The 26,856-nt window shown below is 29.9% G+C and overlaps 3 long non-coding RNA genes across 3 annotated transcripts; 1 reads left to right on the plus strand and 2 right to left on the minus strand.

The window, feature by feature from the left end:
• Positions 1-255: 255 nt before the first annotated feature.
• LOC146995356 (uncharacterized) lies at positions 256-4,121 on the plus strand. Its single transcript, XR_015042991.1, has 2 exons — positions 256-616; positions 2,873-4,121. It is a non-coding gene; the product is annotated as an uncharacterized LOC146995356 (long non-coding RNA).
• Positions 4,122-4,905: 784 nt separating this feature from the next.
• Positions 4,906-8,494, minus strand: LOC146995357 (uncharacterized). The gene is made up of 4 exons (XR_015042990.1): positions 8,306-8,494; positions 6,795-6,832; positions 6,166-6,219; positions 4,906-5,128 (listed from the first exon to the last, which is right to left on the minus strand). It is a non-coding gene; the product is annotated as an uncharacterized LOC146995357 (long non-coding RNA).
• Positions 8,495-15,187: 6,693 nt separating this feature from the next.
• On the minus strand, positions 15,188-16,841 carry LOC146995358 (uncharacterized). The gene is made up of 3 exons (XR_015043204.1): positions 16,678-16,841; positions 15,910-15,972; positions 15,188-15,637 (listed from the first exon to the last, which is right to left on the minus strand). It is a non-coding gene; the product is annotated as an uncharacterized LOC146995358 (long non-coding RNA).
• Positions 16,842-26,856: the final 10,015 nt, after the last annotated feature.

Raw genomic sequence — 26,856 nt, forward strand, 5'->3', positions numbered from 1 at the left:
TTAGGCTGATTTTATAGTATGAGATACCAATTTCATAGAATAGGTTTAGAAAAACGGGTGTTTAGCAAGGAAGCTAAACTGCGCGAAGACCGGTCCCCTAGCAGTGACGTAGTAACTCAGCGCGCAGGCCTTATCTATCTCGATGGTGGCGGTACAGTAAGACCCCGCTTAACCGTGTTTCGGTTTAGCGTTCTTTTATTTCAACCCGGGGATTCCCTGAAATTGTGCGCAGCGCTAGGTTTCCAAAGGGGCGAATTCAAGTGCAACGCTTGTCATGGTAATCGCACTTGCATTGCAAAACCGAATTCAAGTGCAACGCTTTTCGGACACGCCTACTGAAAATACGTCACTACCATAGAGGAATTTTGCGGCTACTCCTGACCTGCCGCAAACTCTTAACAGCGACTGTAAACAAGATGGCTGAAGTGATTTTGCTCAGACGTTTAAGAAATCGGAGAAATGCTGATCGAATTGCTCGGCATTTTAGAGACAGTCGTAATGCTTTTGAAATGGTGGAGCGTGAATTCATCAGTTGATTCAGATTAAATCGGTTTGCTTCAATGAATTGAAACCTTTTCTGAAGGCAACTGCCAATGGATATTCTCTGCAAAAGCAGGTTTGTTTTTACTTCAGGTTATGAAAACTGAAATACTTCTGGAAATGTTTCCGAATCAAAGACTATGCTTAAATGACCTATTTGAGAATATTATATATTTTTATACGTAAACACACAAATTTTTAATGTTATTCTATCAGGATTCTTTCTTTTTCATCCCGTTTTTTTTCGTAGTAATGATCGAAATCGTTAATTACTGCGAATTTTGGAATGCAGTAATAATATCACCATTAATTTATTGTTTTAATTACTCTAAATCGTAATCTCGGAAAAATTGTTTTTCTAATAGAAATTATGCATATGCCTGCCTTTGAGATATATATATGTATATATTTGGGATTATTTTTTTGGAATATTATATATTTTTTCATGGTTTTAGATGCGTGCATTTAACTTACATATGCTCTCAGAATTTCAGTGATATAGTAAATTAGTTTGCAGCAATAATTAATCTTTGATATGTATGCAATTAAAATTTCATAATTTAAATTAACTTTATATGAATAGAGAATATTTGTTAAATTCAAATTTCATTCTTTGCAGCAATGGCACATGAGAATTTTAACTTTACTTTTTATTCTTATTAAATTTAACTTTACTTTTTATTCTTATTAAATTTAACTTTACTTTTTATTCTTATTAAATTTAACTTTACTTTTTATTCTTATTAAATTTAACTTTACTTTTTATTCTTATGAAACAATATATATATATATATTCTGTAACTGTAGGGGGAAAAACCATGAATTTTTCTCAGTTGTTTAAACAGTTCCCATGTATAAAATAGTATTTCATCCCCCAAAATATTAGTTAATTTTCTCCTAATGTATAATGTCTTGCCTGTTTGTACAGTGTGATTAATGTCATAGTAATTTTGGATACTTTCTATAGATCTTGCATAATAACTACACATGTAAGTTATATACACATTCATAAATCTCTTATGATATGAAAAGTTATTGCAGACTTTCACATAACTATTAATAACTTGGTGACTTACCTTACTTCCGTAGACCATGATCAGAATTAAATAAACTTATAAGGTTATCATACTAAATTACACAAAAAGCAGCATGACATAAATAAATACAAAGAAATTAAATGTATTTACTGTACTAATAGATTATTATATTACATGACATTGGTTTTGCCCTTGTATAATGGTAATGAAAGCCAGTTTTCCATAGAAAGTCCTCTACAGAGGCATCTGTTTTCTTAAGCAGATTGCTTTTACCACATTTCAGTGACCTTGATTTAAGTATGAAACTGGATAATATTTTCTTTCTGCATGAAATGTGTTAACTGAGTTTTAGAAATATAAGCCATCTTGCAGTTACTGTGATAATACTAATTTTTGGTACCTCCATATTATACCATCAACCATGAAAGTTGTGCTAATTACTGCTGTGGAATTCTGAGCCAGACATTTGTATACAGCAGTTACAACAGTCTCTCTGCAGAATACATGAAATAAACCTGCTGTGAAAGTATTGGACCCACTTCATGAAAAAACATTCTTTCATTACTACTGTTTTATTTGTGGTCAAATTTTACTAAAAGCTCATTTTAGAATGCTATGAATACAAGTTGTCCACAGGTAATTGTTCCAATTTCTTACTGTTTTGTTCGCTATTTCCACATGCAGTAGATGTTAATTCTTTCGACCAGCTGTAAAAGAACTGGAGTGCAATCACAAATGTGATTCTACCTAGCTTACCAAGAATTATTTTGGGTTACATACAAATGAAACCGCAGATGTTGCGAGTGTGGTGATATTAATTTTTGTTTTGTCTTCATTAACCGGAAAAATAAATTTTCCATTAATGGTGAAAAGGTAAGAAATATATGATAATAAGTATAATATTATAGTAATTTCAAATTACTGCAAGAATGTTTCATTATTATTCAAATAATAATAACAAAAAGCTATCTATACTATAATTATAGTGAAGTATAGATATTAAATAAATTTTAGAATCACCTATTTACTATAATTACTACAATTTAATAAAAAAAGGGTAGCTGTAATTTTTTTTTTTTTTTTTTTGTGTGTGTGTGTGTGTGTTTGTTTGTTTTAACGTTTTATTGCATATTTTTTAATAATGAAAAAACAGTGACATATTTTTGTTAAAAATGGAAAGTAAACTCCTTAAAAAGACTGATTTATTAATATATCAACTATATTTAATGTTAAAAATCTGTGTATTAAAATTTCAGATGAAACTTTCTTTTGACTGAGGATTTATGTTTTTCTAGGTATGGAATGCTGATCTGAGGGTTCTCTATGCTATAGGACAATGGCCAGGCAATACTCATGATGCATTTATATGGAGTGGACTGAAACAAAATCTAGATAGTATTTTGTCGCATCAGGCATATCTTTGGGAGATAGTGGATTATATTCCCATTTTATCACGGGAATATCTCTATAATGAGAAGCACAGAAAAGTTCGTGCAGCTATAGAGATCAAATTAAGATTTAGGGTACTGCACGATACTGGTGGAACACTATTGTATTCACAAAGCAAAATATGTAAAATGGTCATATCTGGTGACCATTTTACATAATATATGCTTAAGGTATTGTGTTGGAAATCCTGAGATTGATGTGTTTGAAGATGATGAGTTGGTACCTTCAGAAAGTTTTCAGTCAGTGCATGTTGAAATTGCATTGCACAATGAATTATCTTTAAATTTTGAAACTCGATAATAAAAACCCAAAGTGGGCAACAATGAACCTCTGGCAAAGGTGAACCCCCCTTCATGGATAATGAAGAATATATTATGAAAAAAATTACTTTCATAATATATTCTTGGGGACCCACAAGCCATGGTTTATATTTAAACCTGTAACTAAATGCACAACCCTAAATGATTTTAATTTATAATAATAATCCTAAATAATTTTATTAGTCCTGGTTTCAAACGCATACTGATAACTTTTATCATTATTGTTCTTCCCTCTGAATTTCTTGTTTCCATCATTTATGTTTAAAAACTCTTGACTACCAGAAATAACTTAATAGGCTTGATATATATATATATTTTAGTGTTGGGTACGCCAGTCATAATTTACAATAGTCAGTCACTATAAATTAGCATTGCACTTAATTTATCTTAAACTTAGCAATAAGATTTACTGCACCGAAATTCAGTTTCTTCCAAAAAGTCAAATGTTTCCCTTTCGTCCCCTTCCGTGGGACAAGATAGAAAATTTCCATGTGACAATACACATTTAATAGCATAAGAACTTCATGCTTATTTATTATAGTATAAATTAAAACTGACATATTCTGTCAAAGATATTTAAATGTATTTCCTAAAAACAATTATTTCACTCTATACTGTTTATGTCTTCTTGGGGGTGGGCAAAACAAATATTGGACAGTTCAGTAGTTTTCCTCCACCATTCCTGTGAGCGTATTCTTCGATTAAGCAGGGTTTTGCTCCAATTCCTGATTAGCATAATATGTAAAGAATAAACAGCTTATGATTTATGCCTCCATATCCTCTTGTATTATTTAAAGAACATACATTTTTCTTTTAATTCTAGATTTTAAAACATTAAAGTAAGGGAAAGATTGTTTGCTGAATTTAGATTTATATCATCATTATGCATTCACTATAATAACTTACTGCATACTTACCTCAGTGGGTTTGCCATTAAAAGAAATACATTTAAGTAAAATCATGAGTGTATAATAAATTGTTTTTCAGCCAAAAAAAAGAGAAGGGGGAAAATAAATACAGTTTGATTCACTTAATTTTTAGTACATTGTTATTGTAAACTAGACATTAGCCATACTTTAATAGTTGTCATCTCTGTATTTTTAGAACTTCGAAATTAGAATGTCAATTTTATCTGCCATTGTTATGGAGCTGTAGGATATCGAATGTTATTTCTTCAATGATAAAAAGAAATTAAATTTTTAATACCACATCTCATTCATATAACTTATTAACATAATTGAAAAACAATTTAATTCATTTCGTGTTATATCTGAAAATTAAAATTTGTAATACATTGACTAAAGATTCTTACAGGTCTTATTCCCATTTTCCTCCAGGAAAAAGATAATTGCTGTGTAAAATGCATAAATATTTTCACGAGACTTATAATAGTGGTATTAGAATTATTATAATGTTTATGTCATATAATGGATTTGTGAATTTCTTTTAAATAATTTTTATAATCACAAAATTTTATAAAATTAAGAAAGTAGTAAATTTTACAATTAAAATATGAATCCCACACTGCAGAAATACATACAAGAATGAAAACACTGTAATATTTGAAATGCATGATTTATTTTTTTAATAAATTAATAATTATATTTTGATTTTCTATGACAGCAGACTGATTTGCAACTGATTGCTTATACAAGTCACATATTTCACACAGTACATTAATATATTCTTCTGCATTTTAATTATTTCCTTTTCTGCAGCTGTAATATCATCTCTCTTCCTTTTTTCTCTTCGGTCTCCTGCTTCGAATAGTTGAGCTTCTATCTGAGGGAAAATTTTAAAATATTCATTCAAATTCAAATATTCTTAATTTTTATATTTCATAATGTAAAATACTTTTTATAATTAATTAAACAATGAAACTTCTCTAAAAAGGAACAATTCATAATATTGATTTCTTTAACTTTCAATTTTTTTCCCTTTATAATTTTTAAGACTGTTTATAGATCAAGAGGATTTAATGATTATTATTTTAAATTCTTAAAATCTCGTTGTTAATAAAAGACATACTCTGTATATAATGTTCGCAATAAAGAATTGAAATAACTTTTGTATGAGAAATATTAATTTACATCTGTTATAATTAATTTATACCAGCAGTTCTCAGCTGGTGGTATGCAAAGAAACAAAATATTTTTAACTATGAAATTCAAAAATCTCATAAAGAAAAGAATAGTTAATAGAAATTTCCTTTGATCAAAATTGACTTGAAGGTTTGGAAAATGACACACTTGTTAACTTTTGGCTGAACCGAAAAAAAAAATTTAAAGGCATTTCAAATAAAGCTATCAAATTTGTATTGTCTTTTCGCACAACCTGTTTGTGTGAAAAATGATTTTTTCCATGTTAAATTTGAAATATAAATACTCATCAAAATAAAAAGTGGATCCTAATTTACCATTAAATGAAATAAGAGCAGACATAAAGAAATTAAATATTAAAGTATTATAACTGAAATTTTGATAATCAAGTGAATAATTAATTTAATTAAATTTAATTTTGATAATTAAGTAATCATCAGTTTTTAATCTAATAGTTCTTTATGTGTACATATTTAATACAAAGAGTGTGCAAATGGCAATATATATTATATATATATATGTTTTTAATATTTCTCTTGAGGAATTGAAAAATAATCATTGTAAAATTAGTGGTAGTCTTAATGTTTGTCAGTTTTTGCTTAGATGGTACACTACAGTCAAAAGGTTGAAAACTGCTGATTTATACCATTAAAGTTTTTCTGTTGGGAGGAAAAGGAAAAGAAGAATGCATAAAACAGATTTTATGTAATAGATACAAACTTGTCATTCCTAAATGCCATTGCAGATTTCCTCGTGATAAAGGTGTGGAATTTTCTAATGTAAAAAAGAAAAAAGCATAAAATAAGCACAATTTACTCAACAATCTTGACTGAAATATACATGCTTTCAGAGATAGCATAAAGCAAGAAAAGTTTACTCAACAATCTTGATTGAAATATACATGCTTTCAGAAATAATATACAAAGCATACTGCATAATCAAAGTTATGAGTTTATATACTATGAGATACTATACATGTTTATAATATACCACGTTCCTGTACACCTAACACCTCGTCCACAATTTTCTATACAATTCATTAAAGATAGTTCCTGAAACATAACTGACTTAAGAGAAACATGCGTACTTCTAATTTATGCACAACAATTTGACAAACATTAATTTCAAGTAAAGAGCTACATGTATTATATCAAAGAAAGAATGAATAAGTGTAATTTGCCTTTATCCTACAAATACTTAAAAACATTTACATTAAAAAAATGAATTATACATAATGGTAGCAAATTTTTAATGAAAAACAAAACAAGAGTTGAAAACTTAATGCAATTTTTGTCAATATTTTACTCTCTTAAAATTTATATAAATGTATAGAAACTTGAAATGCATACCGCATTTGGCTGGAAAACTTGTGGTATTGTACTGCACTCTAGGGAAAGGGAAAAAGTATACAATGAAGCAATCATAAGAATAAAAGATATTTGCATATTATTGAAACCAGCTTAATAAAAGTTACCAAATTTTCAAAAATGTGCCAAACTCTGACAACGATTATGTATCAGAATTTTTCAGGTAACATGCTCGTGACAATTTTTCATTCAAGCAATGTCACCATTTTCATATGTGTTTCTTATGTTGTATTTCAAGTTCCAATGGATTTTAGATATGAATAGGTTTTTAGATTAATTTCAGATTTAAAATACTGCTTGTGGAGCTTACCATCAAAAGACGAAGCTGTGTTAAAAGTTCTGCAGGAATAGAACATTTTAGTACAAAAATTTCTAATGGAAACAACTATGAGATGAATTTGGTACATACACAAGGCATGCAGTATCAAGTTTATGCAATTCTCTGATTTTTTTTTTTTTTTTTTTTTTTTTTTTTTTTTTTTTTTTTTAAAGTGAAAACAGATCACTTGGCACAAGTGCTCAAAATTTAGACAAAAAATTTGTGGAAAATATATTTTTTTAAATTATCATATAATTTTTATTTAATAATTCAAATTAGTATTTTAAAATTTGTTAAATGTTTTTTCCTTTAATATGTTGATAACATTTTGCCAACTTAGATAAATATTGATAGTTTGGTTATGCTAAAAGCAAGCTGCAAAAACAACGTACTTCTCCTGATAAGTATTTTTCTCTTTTCACTTATAAAGACCACCAAACTGATCCAGGTGTTTGTGTTAATACGTTAAGTACCAAAAAATATTGAAGAATGCACAATGAAAGATGGCAACCAGTATGGTAAAAGATATAATTAATATATGCAATGAAAGAAATCTTATTAAAAGACGACTTTCATTATCAGCAGAGAAGCATGACACAGTTACAGTAAAGACATTAATATCACATTAGAATTATCAGGGTTTCATATAATTTTTTATTTATTGTATTACATTGAAATACCTTTAATTTCATTTTTATATTTTTCCAACGATGTACAATATAAATCTAAAAATTGCTCTTAACTGTTTCATCACATAATGAATGTCTAAGGGAAGGAATGCCTGCGTGGAAGACTAAGGAAAACTTAGTATTCATGTTATACATTGAAAAAATGAAGAAAACACTCATGCAGCCAGCTTTTTCACCTGGATTTAAAGAGAGACTGGGATAGCGGTGTTCAGCAGGCTTATCTGCTTGTAGATAGATGGGCTTATTAATTACTATATAATTTAAGAACTAGTTAATTTTCATATGGTAAACATGCCTACTGTCACTGAAGAATCATGCATCTGCATTAAACAATAAAAATATAACACAAATTTGAATTTTAAATTAAACTTACTATTAGAAGAATTAAAACCAAATGCTGTAATTTGAAAATGGGAAAAAAATGTGGTTTATATTTGAAAAAGCAAGGATTTTTGTCTGAAAAGTAAAATATATTTTACACACACCTGTTGCTGTAGATTACTTTGGAGGGAATTTTCTATGGGATAAAGTAAATAAAGTTGTACACATTAAAAGAAATATATTTCTTTCGTTTTCAGGACTGGAACAATTCGTTACACCACACTACAACGCAGTAAACACTTGACCATAAGCTCAGAGAAATCATGGGAACTGATGTTTTTTGTTTACATCGACACGCAGTCTCATTGGATATTAATGTAGTTTATCGGACAAGCTGTCCTGGCACGAGAGCAAACCAGCTCCCCATTGCATTAGAGCTACTAGAGATACAGGCTGACTTGTCAGCCATTTTGAATCTAAGCTTTAGGGTTGCAATTTAGGTGTGGAGCGGCAACTTTGGCTCTTTAGCGCTGTCCGCTAAAATTTAACATTCTAGAGAATCCGAATTTCAGCTTTTTTCTGCACTCCTATAAAGATGTGTGGCTTTTCCCCCTTCTTTTGTCTGCAGTACAGATTCTTTCTCGTATTTTTTTTTTTTTTAAATTGCCAAATTTCTCCTATGATTCAAGTTATTTTAAAAGTTTCTAAAACATTTTCACATATCATATTTCAAATTTGTATTTTTAGTATTAATACAATTTGCCAAATTTGTATTTTTATGCTTTCTTTTTGAATTCCTTTATTGAATTTTCAATTTTTTCTTTTAAATACACGCATAATGTTATTTATCTCAAAATGTATTTTTTGACAAGAGCTTTCCCTCAACCACATTCTTAATATGGTTGAGGGAAATCCCTCAACCTCCATTAATTTAGGATAAGGTTTAATCTTTAATTTTTGTTTTTTATTTTTAATATGTTATTTGAATTTTGCTCACATGGAATCAAGCGTCTATTACTGTAGCAAATTTGTTAAAAATGTTATTTTGTGTGTGTTTCCAGAAAAAGCTGCTAAACACTTTATGATTTTAAATACTGATTCAAGATATACACCTTTAAATTATAACGCTTTTAGAATGAAGTGCAGAATGCTATAAAAATTACTTCAATGCTCAGATGACTGTGGGATTCATAGATTTAATAGAGTAAAAAATTCCATTAATTTTTTTTTTTTTTCTTTATTTAGCTATAAACAATATTAAAATAATACACACACAAATAAATAAAAATAAAAATAATACCTTTACATACAGAATTTACAGATACTATTTACTTATAAGTTTATTTGTTGTTGATTGTTACTTTTTATTATACTTGGAAAAATTATACTTACATACATATGCTCTTAATATTACACGTATCTGAATATTTAAATGATAATTCCATAACATAATAAGATTCAATCTATATCACAGCAAAGACAATACTTAAATCACAGTTCTTTTATTAATTAATTTGCATAAGTAAAAACATAAAAATATTATTTAGCTTCAAATCTATAAAATAAGTCCTCTAGTAACAAACATATGACAAACACATATAGTGAAAATAAAGATAAATAAATAAAAATGTTTTGCTTTTTGGTCTAATGTAGTGCAATTCAGTCTATTATATTCAAATTTTATTAAAACATACTGCAGTAATTGAATTTTTTCCATTATACATCAAACAGCTTTATATAGAATGATATTATATTAGTTTTACTTTTAAAACTAATATAATATAATTAATTCTCATTTATATGCGGAGATGTTTGAATAAATGCAAAAAACCATGTCCCTGACACAGTTCATTTGGGGCTAGCAGAGAACCACGATATGGCTGCCCAAACCAGAACAGAACCCCCGCCATGTTTCACTCTTGGCAACAAACAGTCTGTATTATAGGCTTGAGATGGCGTTCTCCAGACGTAAACTCGGCTAGAAGTGGGAAACAATGTGAAAGAAGACTCGTCAGACCATATTACTCGCTTCCACTGCTCTATAGTCCAGGCTTTATGATTTAAACACCACCTTTTCCTGTAACGGGCATTAGCGTCACTGATGAGTGGCTTCTCAATTGCAGCACGGCCAGCAATTCCCTGTTTATGAAGCTCCCTTCTAATTGTTTTGGTACTCACAGGGTTCGGCAACACAACATTCATTTCAGCAGTAACTTTTGCAGCTGTGGTCTTCTTATTTTTCGTCACAATTGCTCTTAATGATCGTCTGTCACGATCACTCAGGACACACCTTCGTCCGCCCTGTGATTTAGCAGATGATGTTTTTCCGCTTTTCAAATATACGGAATAAATCTTCGATACAGTACCTCTTGAAACACTAAACACCTTGGCTACCTTGCTTACGGAAAGCATCTACCATACGTGCTCCAACAATTTGCCCACGTTCGAAGTCTGTTAACTCTGACATAATGCAATGACAACCTCACATAACAGTACTCCGACAACAACTGAACTGTTTAGCACATTTACGAAGTTGTATAGGTGGCGTCAGTAGTCAAAAACGCCACCTACATTTCATTAAAATCAATCTTTCTTTTCAAACATGCATTTCACAAGGTGTTTCCATATTTTTGTCCATCCACTGTATCTCATTGATATATTATAAATATAGCTTAAACATGTTTTATGTGCATACCCAAAGGGGGTGGGAAGTAAGCCTTGATTCAAAATCTGTTTTAAAGCAATAAGTAAATAAATAAAATACACTGGTTCTATTAGAATGTCAAAAAATACTGTTATGTATTCTATAAACAAATCCAAATTATCACATCATACTATATAACCCTGGTACAAAAGAAGAAATGTCTGATTAGGAACATACTCTATTTATTTGGTAAAAAAGAAGAGTAAAACATATGCAACATCCCATTATGAAAAATCCTGCAAGCCATTACAATACTATAAGACATTAATTAGTAAGGTAAACATCAGTTGATCATTCTTTCACAACAGCAATAAATGTTTCATTTAAAATTCCTAATAACATGCCAAAACAGATTCACAATTGATGCCTCATTTAAGGTCACACAAAAGTAAATCCGATTTAGCTGACTATGAGATCTTCTATTGTAGAGGACTTTCTAAGGAGAACTGGCTTGTATTCACATTACACATGGGGAAAAACCACAAAAAAAAAAAAAAAAAAAAAAAAAAAAAACCAACCATGCAGGCAGCCTGTTCGGAAATAGAACAGAAGATGGAACTCCCAGCATTCAGTAACTTTAACCATTCAGCTGTTGGTGGGCCTAATTATTATTCGAAGAGACAAACAGCAATTTTTCAGTGACAACTACTCTACTTTTTTACAGACAGAACTGAACAGCAAAAACTTCTTAAACTCTTGATTAGATTCTAGTTTACTTTCTTCCTTTTAAAAGCAGGAGATGCAAAACTTTGCCGCTGCTGCCTTTTATTTTGAAGAAGCTTCTTGAGACCAATTCCACGGGCAGTCAAATAATATTTTATTATCTTTGTTTTGATATTGCAACAGGAGGGAATATTTACCTCGCCTGCTTTCTTACAAATCATATTAACAAATTCCACATCCATAGTTACATTTCCATGTATTATTTCGTCTAAAAAATTTTGAATTATTTTTTCACACAGAAGGCACAATTTAAAAATTTCTGGAGAAGGACATTTAAGCCCACCTAAATTTGCAAAATTAATTATGTACTGCTTATTTTCATCAATGGAAGGAGTATTTTGCTCACAAACTAAGAGAAACTGTGAGCATGAATTACAAGCATTTTTAAAAACAGAATTTCTTGCAGCTCCTGCAATATAACAGACGTTATTTTCCTCACTAAGGGTGAGATTCTGTAGAGATACATCAGAAACTTCTGGTATGGTAACAGGCTCTAAAGCTTTTTTCTCCTTCAGAAATTCAAATTCATCTTTCGCATAGTTTAATAAGTAAATATCTGAATCAGTAGCACAACTGGAGTTCTTAATGTCAGATATAAACTGAGATAAACAGATAAGCTTTAATGCTTTCACAGCTTGCAAAGCACTTGGCCTCAAACCAGCTTTTCTGCGTATCTGAGAAAATAATTTTCTAGAGCATCTTGTGTCAATCTGCTCGTCAAAATAAACTGAAAATCATTCAGAAAACATGCCTCTGCTAACTGTATGGCTGATAAAGTAGAAAGAATCAAACCAGTATGTAATGGTTTCCACCCTTTACCAATTTCTATAAGCTGTATAACATTAATAAATTCAAAAAGTAACTCAATTTTTTTGCTTTTATTTGTCACAGAAATTGAGTTCTTTCTACATCTGGAGGATAGCATTTGAAACCACTGACATATAAATCTTATCCACCATGCTGTTGTAAGAGCATTAGGGCTTATCTCTTTTAAAGCTACTGCCTTCTCCAATCCCACAGCTGTTTTAATTGGAAAAAACCTCACAGCAGAAGCAACATTCATTTTATCAAAATGTGAGGGGAAGAGGTCTTCTTTGCTGAGATGATGCATAGTTCTCAAACCACAATTTTGGTTTGTTTCAGTAATCCAGATATCTTTTATAAATCCTGCAGATACATGCAAAGTAACCAAATTTTCTTTATTGCAAACATAACTGGGCAGTTTTATACTATGATAAAGAGTTGCAGACCAGAGATTTTTTAAAAGATGTGGCACATCTGCAAATACATAAATAATTTTGCCCTTAATTTCAGTAGTGAAATTATTTCTTTGGTTTCGAGAAACAGATATTCCCAAAGAATTCCATAGGCTTCTATTTACTGCTGCCATATCGCTAACAATACCAGCAACATTAAATCCAACAGAATTGACAGCTTCGATAACATTGACAACAAGTTGTTTGAGCTGGCATCCTGTTACCTGTCCAGTTATCTCATGGGCAACCACTTGCTTCCATTTCAGCTTCAAACCTCTTAGTAAAATAACTAAATAGTGATTTCCTGTACCCTTTTGATTTCCTAATGTACATTTACCAATAAATTTACGTTCTGAAATATCAAAATCAGGATTGCCAGAAATCTCCATTTCATCCAATGATAAAATACAGTCTTTATCACTAGCATTCATTTTTTCTCCTTTAATTTTCAAAGGTTCAATCATCTCACTGATGACTCCAAAATTCATTTCAAGACCTTGAAGTCTTTTATTTAAAGTGCTGTATGAAGGCACGGAAAACCTATTCTGTGCAATTATAACCATGCTTGCCCAAGGCAAATCTAACTTTGAGGCCTTTTATTATTCCCTCGTTAGACCATTTTGCAATGCTTCTACGAGGAATTTTCAACATTGCTATTTGTTCATCTGAAAGAAATGTTTTCACTCCTTTCAGCAATTCCTCATGCTGTACTTGAAGGTCATGAAGTTGAATTTCAGTGCTATGCTATTTTTTTAAAACATTAATTTCATTTTTTTTGGTTGCTGTAAGTTCTTTCAGTAATATTTTGTTCTCGCATTACAGAAGCGAGATCAATTCAGTCTGCTGTTTTATAAAATTCCTTAAAAGAACATCCTGGAATAAAGAAAAAATCTATATGAATAATCATCAAAGAAGGGGGGGAACACAACAAACAAACAAAAAAGATCCGAAAGGTTTCAGATTTTAAATTACACCCAAAGGGGCCTTTTTTTAACATTTTGTGTTTTACCTTTATTTATTAAATATCAAGTTTTTCACACTTAAACTATAAAATTCAGTTCAACAGCAATATTGCAAGATAATTTTAAAATGAACATATCTTCAGAATTCCCGATTCATTGTCTCACACGCTGAAGATAAAAGTGTCTTTTCTGTACAACATTGCCATTGCTCGCTTTGAAATCCTCAAGTTTGTTAATCAAAAATTCGTTAAAGTTTTACAACATATAAAATATATATTAAAACAAATTCCGAATTTCAAATTCGGTCTTCCAGATGTCCATATTCACAGTAGAATTAAGTCATTCAAAATTTGATGGCTCGTTGTTTTATCAGAATGCAAAAAACATACATGCATTTATGAGTCTTCACTATATAATTTCTTTAAATATAGTACAGGGTGATAATATTTGGTGGCAACAATTTGAAAAGTGATGCAGCCATTTATAGTGTTTCAATACAAAACGAAAACAATAGTCCTTCAGGGACAAAGCCCCTTTGGATTAAATGTCAAACTTAAACAGATAATAAATCCACAAAATAAAAATGCAAGTTCCAGGTCTCTTTTCCTATACTGTGGTGGGTTTTTAAATTTGACTCTATTGTTTTCAGCATTTTCTAGATTATTTTTGTTTTATTTTATAATATTTAAAATTTATTTCACTTAAAAATAGATTTTTAAAATTTATTTCCAGCTTTTCAAGGGATCGATTATCTCCATAATCATGAGCAATTTAATAACACAAATTATCAACTTATATCACAGCCTTCACAAATGCTGATGAAATTAATTAAAATTAATTACAATTTGGTTGCAAGATGAATCTAAAGGTTGTTTTTGCAAACAAAACTGAAATTTACATAGAGAATTTGCAACTATTGATGAAATTAATTACATTCCTTTTACCAAAAAATTACTTTATAGAACATTTTAAATGCATATAAGGAAGTAATTTAATTATACATTAGTTATCAACTTACATCAGAGCCTTCACAAATAGATGGTATTTCATTGCAAAATGAGGCTAAAGCTGTTCTTGCAAACAAACCTGAAATGTACACAAAGAATTTGTAAATGCTGATGAAATTAATTACATTCCTTTTACCCCCCCCCAAAAAGTTAATAGAAACGTTTTGTATAAGCAAGCAATTTAATAATACACTAATTATCTTACATGAGATCCTTCACAAATAGATGGCATTTTATCACAAGATGAAGTTGAAGCTTGTTCTTGCAAACAAACCTGAAATATATATATATATATAAGAAATTTAGAAATACAGATAATATAAACTACATTCATTTTAAGAAATAATTATTTTACATAACATTTTATAATTCATAAATAGATAATAAATTGTTAACACTCAAAATTCAAAAATAATTCCATAGCACAACAGCCAGATATAGTACAGCTGTTTAGCAACCATAAGACAAACAATTTCATATTTCAGAAATCGTATAAAAATTCATTAATATATGTAAAACATATGACATTTAATAGCTGCTCAAATGAAAACATAGAATAGATTCTTTACTAGCAGCTGTTATTTAATCAGAAGGTAATGCTAAATGTTGTTGCAAACACACCTGAGATGTACTGTAATGTACACATTTGCAACCACTGGTGAAATGAAATAAAGTGCATGATTATGAAGATGGAAACATTTAAAAAAACATAGTACAGTTTACGAATAGATGTTAAAAAACTATTAAAATTTTTTAGAAGTGCAAAATGGCAATTTACATCAGATACTTCGGCAGCAAAATTTATTTCTCCAAAATATGAAGCTGAAGGTTGTGGCAAATGAACCTAAAAGAAATTATAATATATGAAATATGTGGAAGTGAAAGAAATTATAAACTCTGATCGGATAAAAATAAATACAAATAATCATTACCATTTTCAAAGTAACTCAACTTATAAAAAAGCATAAATACATTGGACTGTTCATAGCATTCATACTTCTTAAACATAAGTAAATATTACGTTAATATATTTTTTAATTTTAGAAACAGTGTTAATACTTTTTAGAAAAAGTTTATAATACTAAATATTTAATAACTGTTCAAATGAAGACTTACAACAGATGGTTCAGCAACAGAAATCGCTTCAGTTGATAAAGGTAAACCGTGCAGCAAGCCACCCTGAAGATGCAAAAATTATGAAACACATATAAGTAAGGATACCTGAAAATGCTGATAAATAAAATATACTTAATGTAATTTTAATAATAAATAATATAAATAATCCTAATAAGTTTTGTAAATCTTTAAACAAAAAATAACAACATTCAGACAAGACATATAAGACATTAAAATATACATTTAAATCAATGTATTATAACTATATTATTGTATTACTCAAGATTAAAATTATTAATTTCAATATTATTTCTTCTACTTACTCCATACATATTTCTCTCTATTTATCTGGAATTTAAAATTAAGCAAAAAAGCAACTTTATTTTAATACAAATTTTGATTTAAACTCTTTTTGACTTTGAAGGCAATCAGATACCGGTTTCTTTCTTTTAGGAGCAAATTTGAAGAAACCAGACCCATGTATGACCGTCCTCGAAAAACTACAAAAACTTTATCCAAAAACTACATCAAATTGAGGTTTTATGCTTAATTTTCAATATATGATTATAATAACAAAGTACATACTTAATTATATATATAACAACAGCAAAATTTTAATTTTTTAATCTAATCTTAGGGACTGTAATTACAGCTTTATTACATAATGCCTTAATTTCAATATTTTGATTCTTTTATAAAGCAATTTAGTCCATTTGTAATAAAAACATATTTTTTTTATGAAAAACCATAAAAATAAAAAACACATACATTACAAAAATTGGATGTAACTTAACGGTGCTTTGGTAAACCAATGCCTTTTAGACGCTGTGGGGTCAACAGTTGTGGGGGGTTAGGCACATTGAAAAGAGTTGGCACAGCATTGGGCTTGAGTTTTTTACGCCCATCTTGCCTAGAGCATTCAACTTGATTTTCTTCAAAATGTACCTGCATATTTAACAAAAGCATGCATGAAATTTAACATTAAAATCAAAAGCACTAGTATTAAATTACAGTTACATATATTATAATAATTTAAGAATGTAATTTTCTGATAAATTAAAATTTTTTTATGAAAATAGAACAAAATTTTTAAAAAGTAATCATGTTTGTAAAACTACTTAAAACATATTTCCTGCTCACACACTAAAAATAAATTTAAAGTACCTATAGTTAAAAATACAAGATTAAGATTTGCTACTACAATAAAGGATAATAATGGGATCAAAACGATTCATCGAATATTTAAATTAATATTTAACTTCTTAAAAATGTCTAAAAATACAGAATATATTTATCTTACTATAAAGAAAAAACAAAATCATTTATTATTTGGATCATACCATCCAGTTTTTAACATTGGCGCCAACTATCCGATTTGGCGACAATACATCAGAATCAAAAAATAGAATGCTACTTTAAATCACCAATCGTACAGTAAAATTAAAGAAAGAAAAAGGCACATCACATTTCTAACTGAGCACAAAGTTTACATGAAATGTATGATATAAATTTTACAAACGGTATAAACTTTTCACGATAACAAAAAAACAACATGAAACAACGATATTTTACTGCACAAACACATACACATTCCGCAGTTGATTTTGTACTTATAAAATCAGTTGATCGTCAATAAGTGACAGTTAAATGAAAATAAATATTTTAAAGTACCAAGAAGAGTAATTTTTCTAACATTCTATGGAAAAATACGAAGCTGAACTTACCTCACAAAGATACGCTCCTGGGCCCGGGATCCATTGATCTCGACGAGAATTAACTATCCATTTTCTTCGTCTTTCTTCATTTCTAGGGAAACGAAACATCCTAAAGTTATTTTTAGACTTATTCGAACAATTTGGTGCAGCACAACCACCCATTTTTCTGAAAATTAGGTCGGAATCGATCCACAAATATGTCAAGAAATCAGTGCTAATCCAATAGCGAATACCAACAAGTTAGCTTCAAAATGGATGATGATTCAGCTCCCCTTTATAGTAGCCTTACATTGCATTTGGACGTCATCAGTTACCAGAGCGGTAAAGCGTTGCACTTGAATTCGACTTTAGCAGACGATAGCAGGACGCCTCTTGCCAGCTAACATTTGCAATTTATCAGAGCGTTGCACTTGAATTCGCCCCCAAATAACATATCCGAAACAGTGTAGTTGGGTTTCTTGTTTGGTGCGGTGCTGTCCGGACGGCGTATTTCCAAACCCTACCCCACTTTTCGAATTTTTGACGTCATGGTCAAATCGACTAGTTTCGCCTGGATGGTAATTCTTGAGCATGCGCTGAAGGGCGAGATGTAACATAAACAGAACTTTGGCTTGCGCTTGTAAACAATATTAAGTATATTGCCCGAAAGTGTATTCGTTTATGTAATTGCATAATTTTACTGTTTCTGTATTAAGAAAACTTCATTCAGATAAAATTTATTTTAATATTATTATTATCTGGTTATAGGATTATACGAAATGCTGAATACTCTAGGTACTATCGTAATCTTCGCATAACCTTTCACATTGGATTTTGCCTTATCATTTTAAAATAAATTGTATTATAAAGATTAAATCAAAGCAAATTACTTTGTTAGAGATGTGAATGTTCTGACTGAATTTTCTTTTTATCACTTATTATTTATTTCCTCTTTGAAAACACATTCATATTTGACAAATAATTATCTCCGCTTTAAATTTTTTTATTGTTTAAAAACTATATTTGTCAATAATGTAATAAAAACTCACTAATCTAGTGCTTCATAGATCAATATGGGGATGTTTCCATAACCGGCACTTGGCGAAATTGCGGATTTGTTTACATCGGAAGTGAGCGTGCGTGCGCCAGAATATGGTAACCCTGATAATTGTTGCAACCCACACAGGGAATTTTCCTGAAGGAGGAAAAGGGAAATTTTCTGTTTACTTTTCAAACATTACGGTAAGAGAAAATAAAGTTTGAAAGTCGCAAATCATTATTAGTTCATATTTTCGTAAAACGTTTATGGGGTTTATTTTTCGAACATTACGGTAAAAGAAAATAAAGTTTTTTTGTATTTTCGCAAAACGTTTATGGGTTTTGGGGAGTTAAAAAATGCAGCAAATTATACCTGCTTGTGCAGTGTGAATGCATGTTTGTGTAATGAACTTTGATTTTCATGAACGAAAAAGAAATACAGGCTAATCTTTGGAATATGGTAACAGGTAGATTGGCGACATTTTGGTAAGGCGATAAAGGTTACTAGCTAGGACTTTAGCAGTGTACATGGATAAAGTCAAGAGTGTGTGCAATGCCATTTTTGTGCAAATCTGAAATGTTTTTTTAAGTGAAAATAGGTCGACGTGTACATGGATACCGCGTACGCGCAATTCTTAAAAACGCGCGAAACAGTGGGCGATTCTGCACTTTCTCCCAATTTCACACCTAATCTTCGTCACTTTTGTTCCACAAAAAGTTCTAGCACAAGCGTAATTCGGCTAGCAGATTGTTGGAAAAAAAAGTCCTAGCTAGTAACCTTTATCGCCTTACCAAAATGTCGCCAATCTACCTGTTACCATATTCCAAAGATTAGCCTGTATTTCTTTTTCGTTCATGAAAATCAAAGTTCATTACACAAACATGCATTCACACTGCACAAGCAGGTATAATTTGCTGCATTTTTTAACTCCCCAAAACCCATAAACGTTTTGCGAAAATATAAAAAACTTTATTTTCTTTTACCGTAATGTTCGAAAAATAAACCCCATAAACGTTTTGCGAAAATATGAACTAATTATGATTTGCGACTTTCAAACTTTATTTTCTCTTACCGTAATGTTTGAAAAGTAAACAGAAAATTTCCCTTTTCCTCCTTCAGGAAAATTCCCTGTGTGGGTTGCAACAATTATCAGGGTTACCATATTCTGGCGCACGTACGCTCACTTCCAATGTAAACAAATCCACAATTTCGCCAAGTGCCGGTTATGGAAACATCCCCTGGAACTTGAAAATATATTGTATTATAAAGATTAAATCAAAGCAAATTACTTTGTTAGAGATGTGAATGTTCTAACTGAATTTTCTTTTTATCACTTATTATTTATTTCCTCTTTGAAAACACATTCATATTTGACAAATAATTATCTCCGCTGAAAATTTTTTGATTGTTTAAAAACTATATTTGTCAATGTAATAAAAACTCACTAATCTAGTGCTTCATAGATAAATATGACAATGAATTCAAAATGTTTTAAAAACAGTTCTTTAATCTTTATTTTGTAGTAAATGCAACTAATGTCACAGAGAAAAAAATATTTCAATAAAAAAGTTCTCCATGTTAATTCAATAGCAAAATTATTTCTATTTCAGTGAAATATCCACTTTCAATGTTTAGATAACAGAAAAATGTAACATAAGCATTTTAGAAGTTTTAAATAGAAGCTAAAGGCTTGTTGTGCAATTTTATGTAAGAAACGTAATAATTTACTTTCATTCCTTTTAAATCGGCATATTAGTTTCCAATCAATTAAAATTGTTGGCAAGTTAGAGACTTAACACACAGTATTCCGTCACTTAAAATATCAATTAATTGTTCTTTTCCATTTAGAGATACATTGGAATTTACCAAAGGCAAAATGAGTCACAGATCCAACCTAATTCCTTATTTGGAAATTTTTCAAAAAACTTTCTGTCAATTTTATCATATGTCATTTTTAACAAGAAATCTGTATTATTTTTAGTAAATTGTGGAAAAGCATGTTTCTGTTTTTTTTTTTGCTTCAATTCTCCTTGCCAAAGTATTGGCTTAGTTTTAAAAGCTTACATTAGTACAAACTGTGATACAGTGTGTCTAGGTAAGATTGTTTCAAAATGTCTGATAATAATTTCAAATATTTTTTCTCCAGTTGCTTTTCCTTCCCAAATATTACAAAATAAAAAATATTCTACTGCGTCGTTTTCAAAAACATATCTCACATAAACGATAAATTGAAACATTTTAGTTCTGTCGGTAGTTTCATCAAGTTTTATAGTAAAGACTGGATTTTGTATTCTATAGTGTCTGTTATGATAAAAATTTGGTGAGAAACAGTATCTTTTTTTAATGCTATTGTTTTTAAATCATTACTATATTTTTCTGCATGCATAAATGATGTCATTTTAATTGCTGAAGGAAGAACGAGCGATTCTCCAATTGTATGAGGTTTTAAATTTTTTGCTTTTTATGAAACTGTTAAGGATGCCTGTAAATCCTTCTCAGGAACTGTTGTATATTTTTTCAAAAACACATTTTAATTTTAAATGCTCTCAGCTCATTCTTTAAAAAATTCTTCAGATTGATTTACTTAATCTTTATGTTTAGTTTCTGAGGTACTTTTCAGTTTCACTGGCACAAATCTCACCAAGCAGACTTTGTTGACGACAACATACAATATACAAATAAAAAATGTTAACAGACGTTAGTTCTAAGAATTTTTTATTTTGAAGGCAAAAACATTTTAATATCTTTTAAAATTTTGTAAAAAGCCAATAAATAGAGATAATAAATTTGTTAAAAGACATTAAGAATTTACTATGTTTTCATGGTTCAACATCCTGATTCGCCGGTTCGTATCACGTAACATCACGTGATCTCATCTCACGTAAACTACGCTACAAAAATCTAATTCTTTCAGTAATTATCTACATTAATTTCAAGTTAAATCTTAATTTGGAATACAAGTTTAAATGCAAGAATTATTTCAATTCATACAAATAGCTTACTCAGAAATTATGTAAAATCGCAGTGCTTTACTTCGCTACTGCATTCTCATTAGAATTGATGAATTTAACCCTTGATTTTGCCTTCGGGTGGGTGGTGTGATTGCAGTCTAATTGTCTTAATTACCGCGAATGGTCTTGGAGCATAAATTTTAATTATCTTGTAAAAATTCTATGTAGTTGTATGCCAGTATTGAAAGAAACAATCTGATAAGAAATGGCTGCGACTTGTTTCGTAGTTTGAGGTTGTTTTCGAAAAAACAATTACAATACTCTTGTATAATACTTACAAGGAATGAGTTAGGTTATTTAACTAAAGTGCAGTCAATTTTATTTCTTATTTACATGAATGATGTATCACACAATGCTGTGTAGGCTAGTGACCTAGCGATGATGACTCAAAATGCATCTTTGCATTCAGGCATACATTCTTTATAAGAATATAACCATGCAGTGGAGTCCTAGCTTCAGCAGGTACATTTTGTTATGCTATGCAATCTCTGTGGGTCCTAAATTCTAAAAACTTTTCCACTCCTAAATTCCAAAAATTTTGCTACTTGATATTTCTGTAAATTCCAAAATTTGCACACCTGCCATAAGTGTGGCCTCAGTTATCCAATGTTCCAACAAAATCAAATATTGTAACGTTATTTTAGACCAGACTTTCTTAAACTGTAGATCGCAACCCCCATCTACAGCAGAGGGTCACAAAAAATTTTAGTAGTTTTGGTATTTCTTAAACTTAATATAATAATTTTACAATTACCCAATATTTTTACACAATGTATCTGAAAATAGATAAAGATAAGACAATACAGACAAAGACAAAAACAAAAATGTTTCAATGCATTCTGTTTATAATATAAATGTTCACTTTACTTGCTTTGCACGTGACGGTGTCATTTCGTCTGTTAATTAAAATTTTCACATTATTCTATGTCTTAAAATGAGAAATTAAAGATATGACCTAAAACTGCAATACTATCTTACAATACAAGTGAAAAAATTGACAGTTTCACTCGTGCGTGTGTCAGATTTTCGCAATGCTTATGGGGTCCCACAAAATTTTCATAAATATTTTGGGGTCGTGAAAAAAATCTATGTTAAAAAAGGGTCACAACTGAAAAAAAGTTTAAGAAGCCCTGTTTTAGAACAATCCGTTTACTGACACCAACCCATTTTTTTTGCCTGTTTTGTTTCCCGAATTATATTTCTGTCAGAATTTTTCTATATTTTTACTGTTTCAGCTGAATGGAAAAACACACTAAAATGTTTCAAATGACTATTAGGGGAAGAGAATCGAATATCCCACATTATTATTATCTCTATTTATCTCCTGTTTTGATTCTGAGTTATGTTTTTTGATAGAATTTTTCCATATTACATATTTCAGTTCAACAAAAAATCAACTTTTAAAATATTGAGGAAAAGCATGTACTAAAATGTTTCAAAATGAAAATTTGGGATAAATAAATATATAAATTAGTTTTTTCTAGGAGTGTAGGAGTTCTTATACATAGTATATAAAGAAATTTAGAAACAACTTTTCACAAAGACTAAAAAATTGAAGTTCAAATGATCTTCATAAAATTGTATAAATGTGGAACAAGGATAATTTAAAATGTAAAAATTAACATGTTGACTGCCACGTGCATTTTACGTGATTTGCGCATGATGCCAACTTGAAATTTTTATTGTGCGTTATATATTATGTCGAAATATTATCTACAGAATATAATGTTATATAATCGTGCTTCATGCTGGGGATTACCAGTGACCTCCAAACATCTGTAGACCTTTTTTGTGATTTATAATTTAAATTCTTACGATTTATTCTTCTTCAAACCATTATAGTAACAATGGTACTATTTAAAAATTTATCAGTATCAATATTTATTCTAATTATGTATTTTACTATTGGTCGCGTTGTCAGCGGCACCCACGGCGCTGTAGCCAAGTCGAGTGCAGGTCACCGGTGACCCCCACGGCAGTCAACATGTTAAAATAAACCATTACAAGAAAAACCAAAAAAGTAGTATAAAAGAACAAGAAAGGTGAGGAATCCAACCAATTTTAACATAATATCGTCAAGAGGAGGTATGTCAAATTTAATTACATTTCCCCTTCTAAAACAAAATCCTTGCTTCTCAGTATCCAGAATCAGCTGATGAACCATTTCAATATATTTTTTATCTTAATAGTTCACCAAAAAATTCTAGTCCTCCTCAAAGTGAAGGAAAATCAATGAAAATATCTTCCGATTTAAAAATATTTTTCTAATCTTAAAAAAAAAAGAAAAAAAAAAAAGAAAACATGCCCTTAAAAATGTAGAAAAAATTAAAATCCTGCAGTGGAAAATCTTTGAAAGTTCAAAATAATTTTAACACAAAACTTTACTAGAACCTCTTATCAAACAGCAGTAGCAAAGGAAAATGGAAGGGAGAGGGAAGTAAAATCATTAAAAATATCTTCCAATTTAAAAAGATTTTACTAGTCTAAACAGGATTTTATCAAGTTAATTTGAATTTGAATTTTTATTCTTTCTGAAAAATTGGTTCTAAATTTCTTTCTTTATATATTTACTGATCAATTTTTAGCAGCATAATGCACAAAAATTTTTGGAAGGATTATAAATTTTCCTTTTAAAAAATTATTTGTATATACATAGTCTAAACACATCTGTATACAGTGGAATACGTTTAACGCGAAATATCGGTTAACACGAAATAATGCAACAGTCCCGACAGACTACAGTCAAAAGTCGTTAATCTGAACTCGTTGGGACTTCGGCGATTTCGGATTATAGATCAACAGTTTAAATCTCGTAAGATGGCATGCAGAAATTCTAAAATTAAAAATATGAAACCGTAATTTATGAAATAAAGAACAATTATGATCTAAAGGGTATCAAAATTTACAAAAAAAAAAAGCTTAATATTTATTTGTTTACTTTATTAAGCATTTCTTTCAATGTAAGTTGTTTAAGTTGCTTCGTTTTATGTGATACTTTCTCTAATTCTATAAACAGACATAATTTCTTGTTCAGTTACAAAGTTCCGCTGTTCTAGTCCCGTTAATTGCTGTGCCGAGAATACCGACTAATTTGTCAATCGAAATTTTTTCGTTTTCACTAACCTCTCTGTCACCTTCTTCATGTCTTTATCCATTTTTTGCAGCAATTTCACTTTTTGTTTGATGGACATCGAAACATACTTTCATTTTGTACGATCCTTTGGGAGCTCCAGAACCGGAAATTCTATTTGACATAATCGAAAGTTCAAGCTTACTTTTATAAAATTGCTCTTACAGTCTGCAAAAAATAATAAGCCGGATCCAATTCGAAGATTAAGGAACAATGCAATCATCACCATTAACTGAAATAATTAGATAGTTTTAGCTTATACCGTCCGTTATATGTAAAACTCGCACGCGAAAACGTATTCTGCGCTTGCGCAGTCGTAAAAGGTCTTACGCGCATGCGTAAACGTCTATGCGCAGAAAGTTTTTAGCTTTGAGGTTCGGATTATAGATCATTCCGGATTATGGGTGTCCGAATTAACGACTTTTGAGTGTACTATGTAATTTCATGCATTTTGTTTCTCTTAACACGGAAAGATATCCTTTTCTGGAAATGAACAAAATACAGAAAACACTGGCATTGCTGGCGAGATTTAAGCGGGGTGTGAAATGAAAGAGAGGTGGTTTCACATGTTTCGTAGAAAAGAGGCTAATTTGACTTTGAAATACCCTCGGAATAGCCTGTGACACGAGCCAGTTTTGTTTATCTACGGACTTTCTCCTTCCACGTCTACAAACACCTCACCTCTCATCAGTTAGCTTTGGAATTCAGTGATGAGTACATGGCAGTGTGAGTAAAAATTAGCGAGTTTGGCTCATATGTTGCACTGCATAGAATTCAGCGACTCCAAGGTTGAATGAAAATTATTTTCATTACACACGATTCTCAAAAGTATCAGATTCTTTGGCTCCGAAAGAAATGGAGAAGTAGGATATTGAAACTGAGCTGACACTTAATGAAATGTTTTAGAAAGTTTCTGTATTAATGAACTACTGTACTATCGGAAGAATTCGTTGCAGTAGTTTATGATAATGTGTGTACAGCCCCAATTATGGCAGACAAAGTTATTTTGGAGTTTGTTCAAAGCTAAAAAGATATCATTGATGCAGGAACGAAAATAAAATGAATGCAGTTCCTGTTCCCATGTCATTCCGAAATGAGGAATATCATAAAAAGTATGGACAGTTATTTAGACGCACATTCCAAAGGTAAAATGAATAACAAAATGTTTGACATTGAACAATTTGATGCTAAAAAAAAAAATGCAAAGAAAAATATCAGATTATTTTCCCAAAACTCAATAAATGTTCTGTTTTTCAAAAACTTGAAAATTTTGTATTAAATTCCATTAAGTTCTTGTGGATGTTTTTGTTTCATTGGTTTTTATTAAATACATGCATATATACATATCTATGTAAATAAAATGTACTCTAATAAGCTTAATTTTGTTGAATATATGCTTTTTTTTTTTTCTTTTCAATATTCTTTAACACGAAAAAATATTTCAGTCCCCTCAGTTTTGTGTTAAATGATTTTCACTGTATATCTGTTGCACATAAATCCCTTTCTTACATAAAATATAAATGTATGTATAGAATAACTAAATAAATTGTAAAGGAAGTTTAATTAGCAACTATGAAATCTTAAAAAAGTACATAGTATGAAATTTATAATGGCAAACATTAAAAATAGATGAAAGTAAATAAAATTTAAATTATAGAATGTACTTTATAAAATTAATAATAAGTGGTTAAAATATATTTTTTAATTACTTAAAACATGGAAGTTATTTGGCAGAGATTGTTGGATATAAAATTACTAGTTCAAATTTTCAGATTACTATTGTTCATATTTAAAGTCTCAACTTGCAGTCTTAATTCACATAACAACCATTGTAAAAATCACCCATTATCATATTCCAAAGATCAGCAGCATATATTTTTTTCAAAATCATGCATATTATTAAATATTGGCTTTTGATAATCAAGTTGATACAAATAAGATGAACTGTTTTTATGATTTTAGACTAGTAGTTTATTCTTCCATTCACTTATTACAATATTTCATTTTTTATATGCTCGGCTATCCAAAATTTCAAGAGCTTTCCGGATATTTTTTTTGTTGAGTTTTTACTAT

This window comes from Stegodyphus dumicola, chromosome 9, assembly GCF_044657685.1.
Source record: "Stegodyphus dumicola isolate Sdum_Otavi_A_Nest chromosome 9, ASM4465768v1".
Classification (NCBI taxonomy): domain Eukaryota; kingdom Metazoa; phylum Arthropoda; class Arachnida; order Araneae; family Eresidae; genus Stegodyphus; species Stegodyphus dumicola.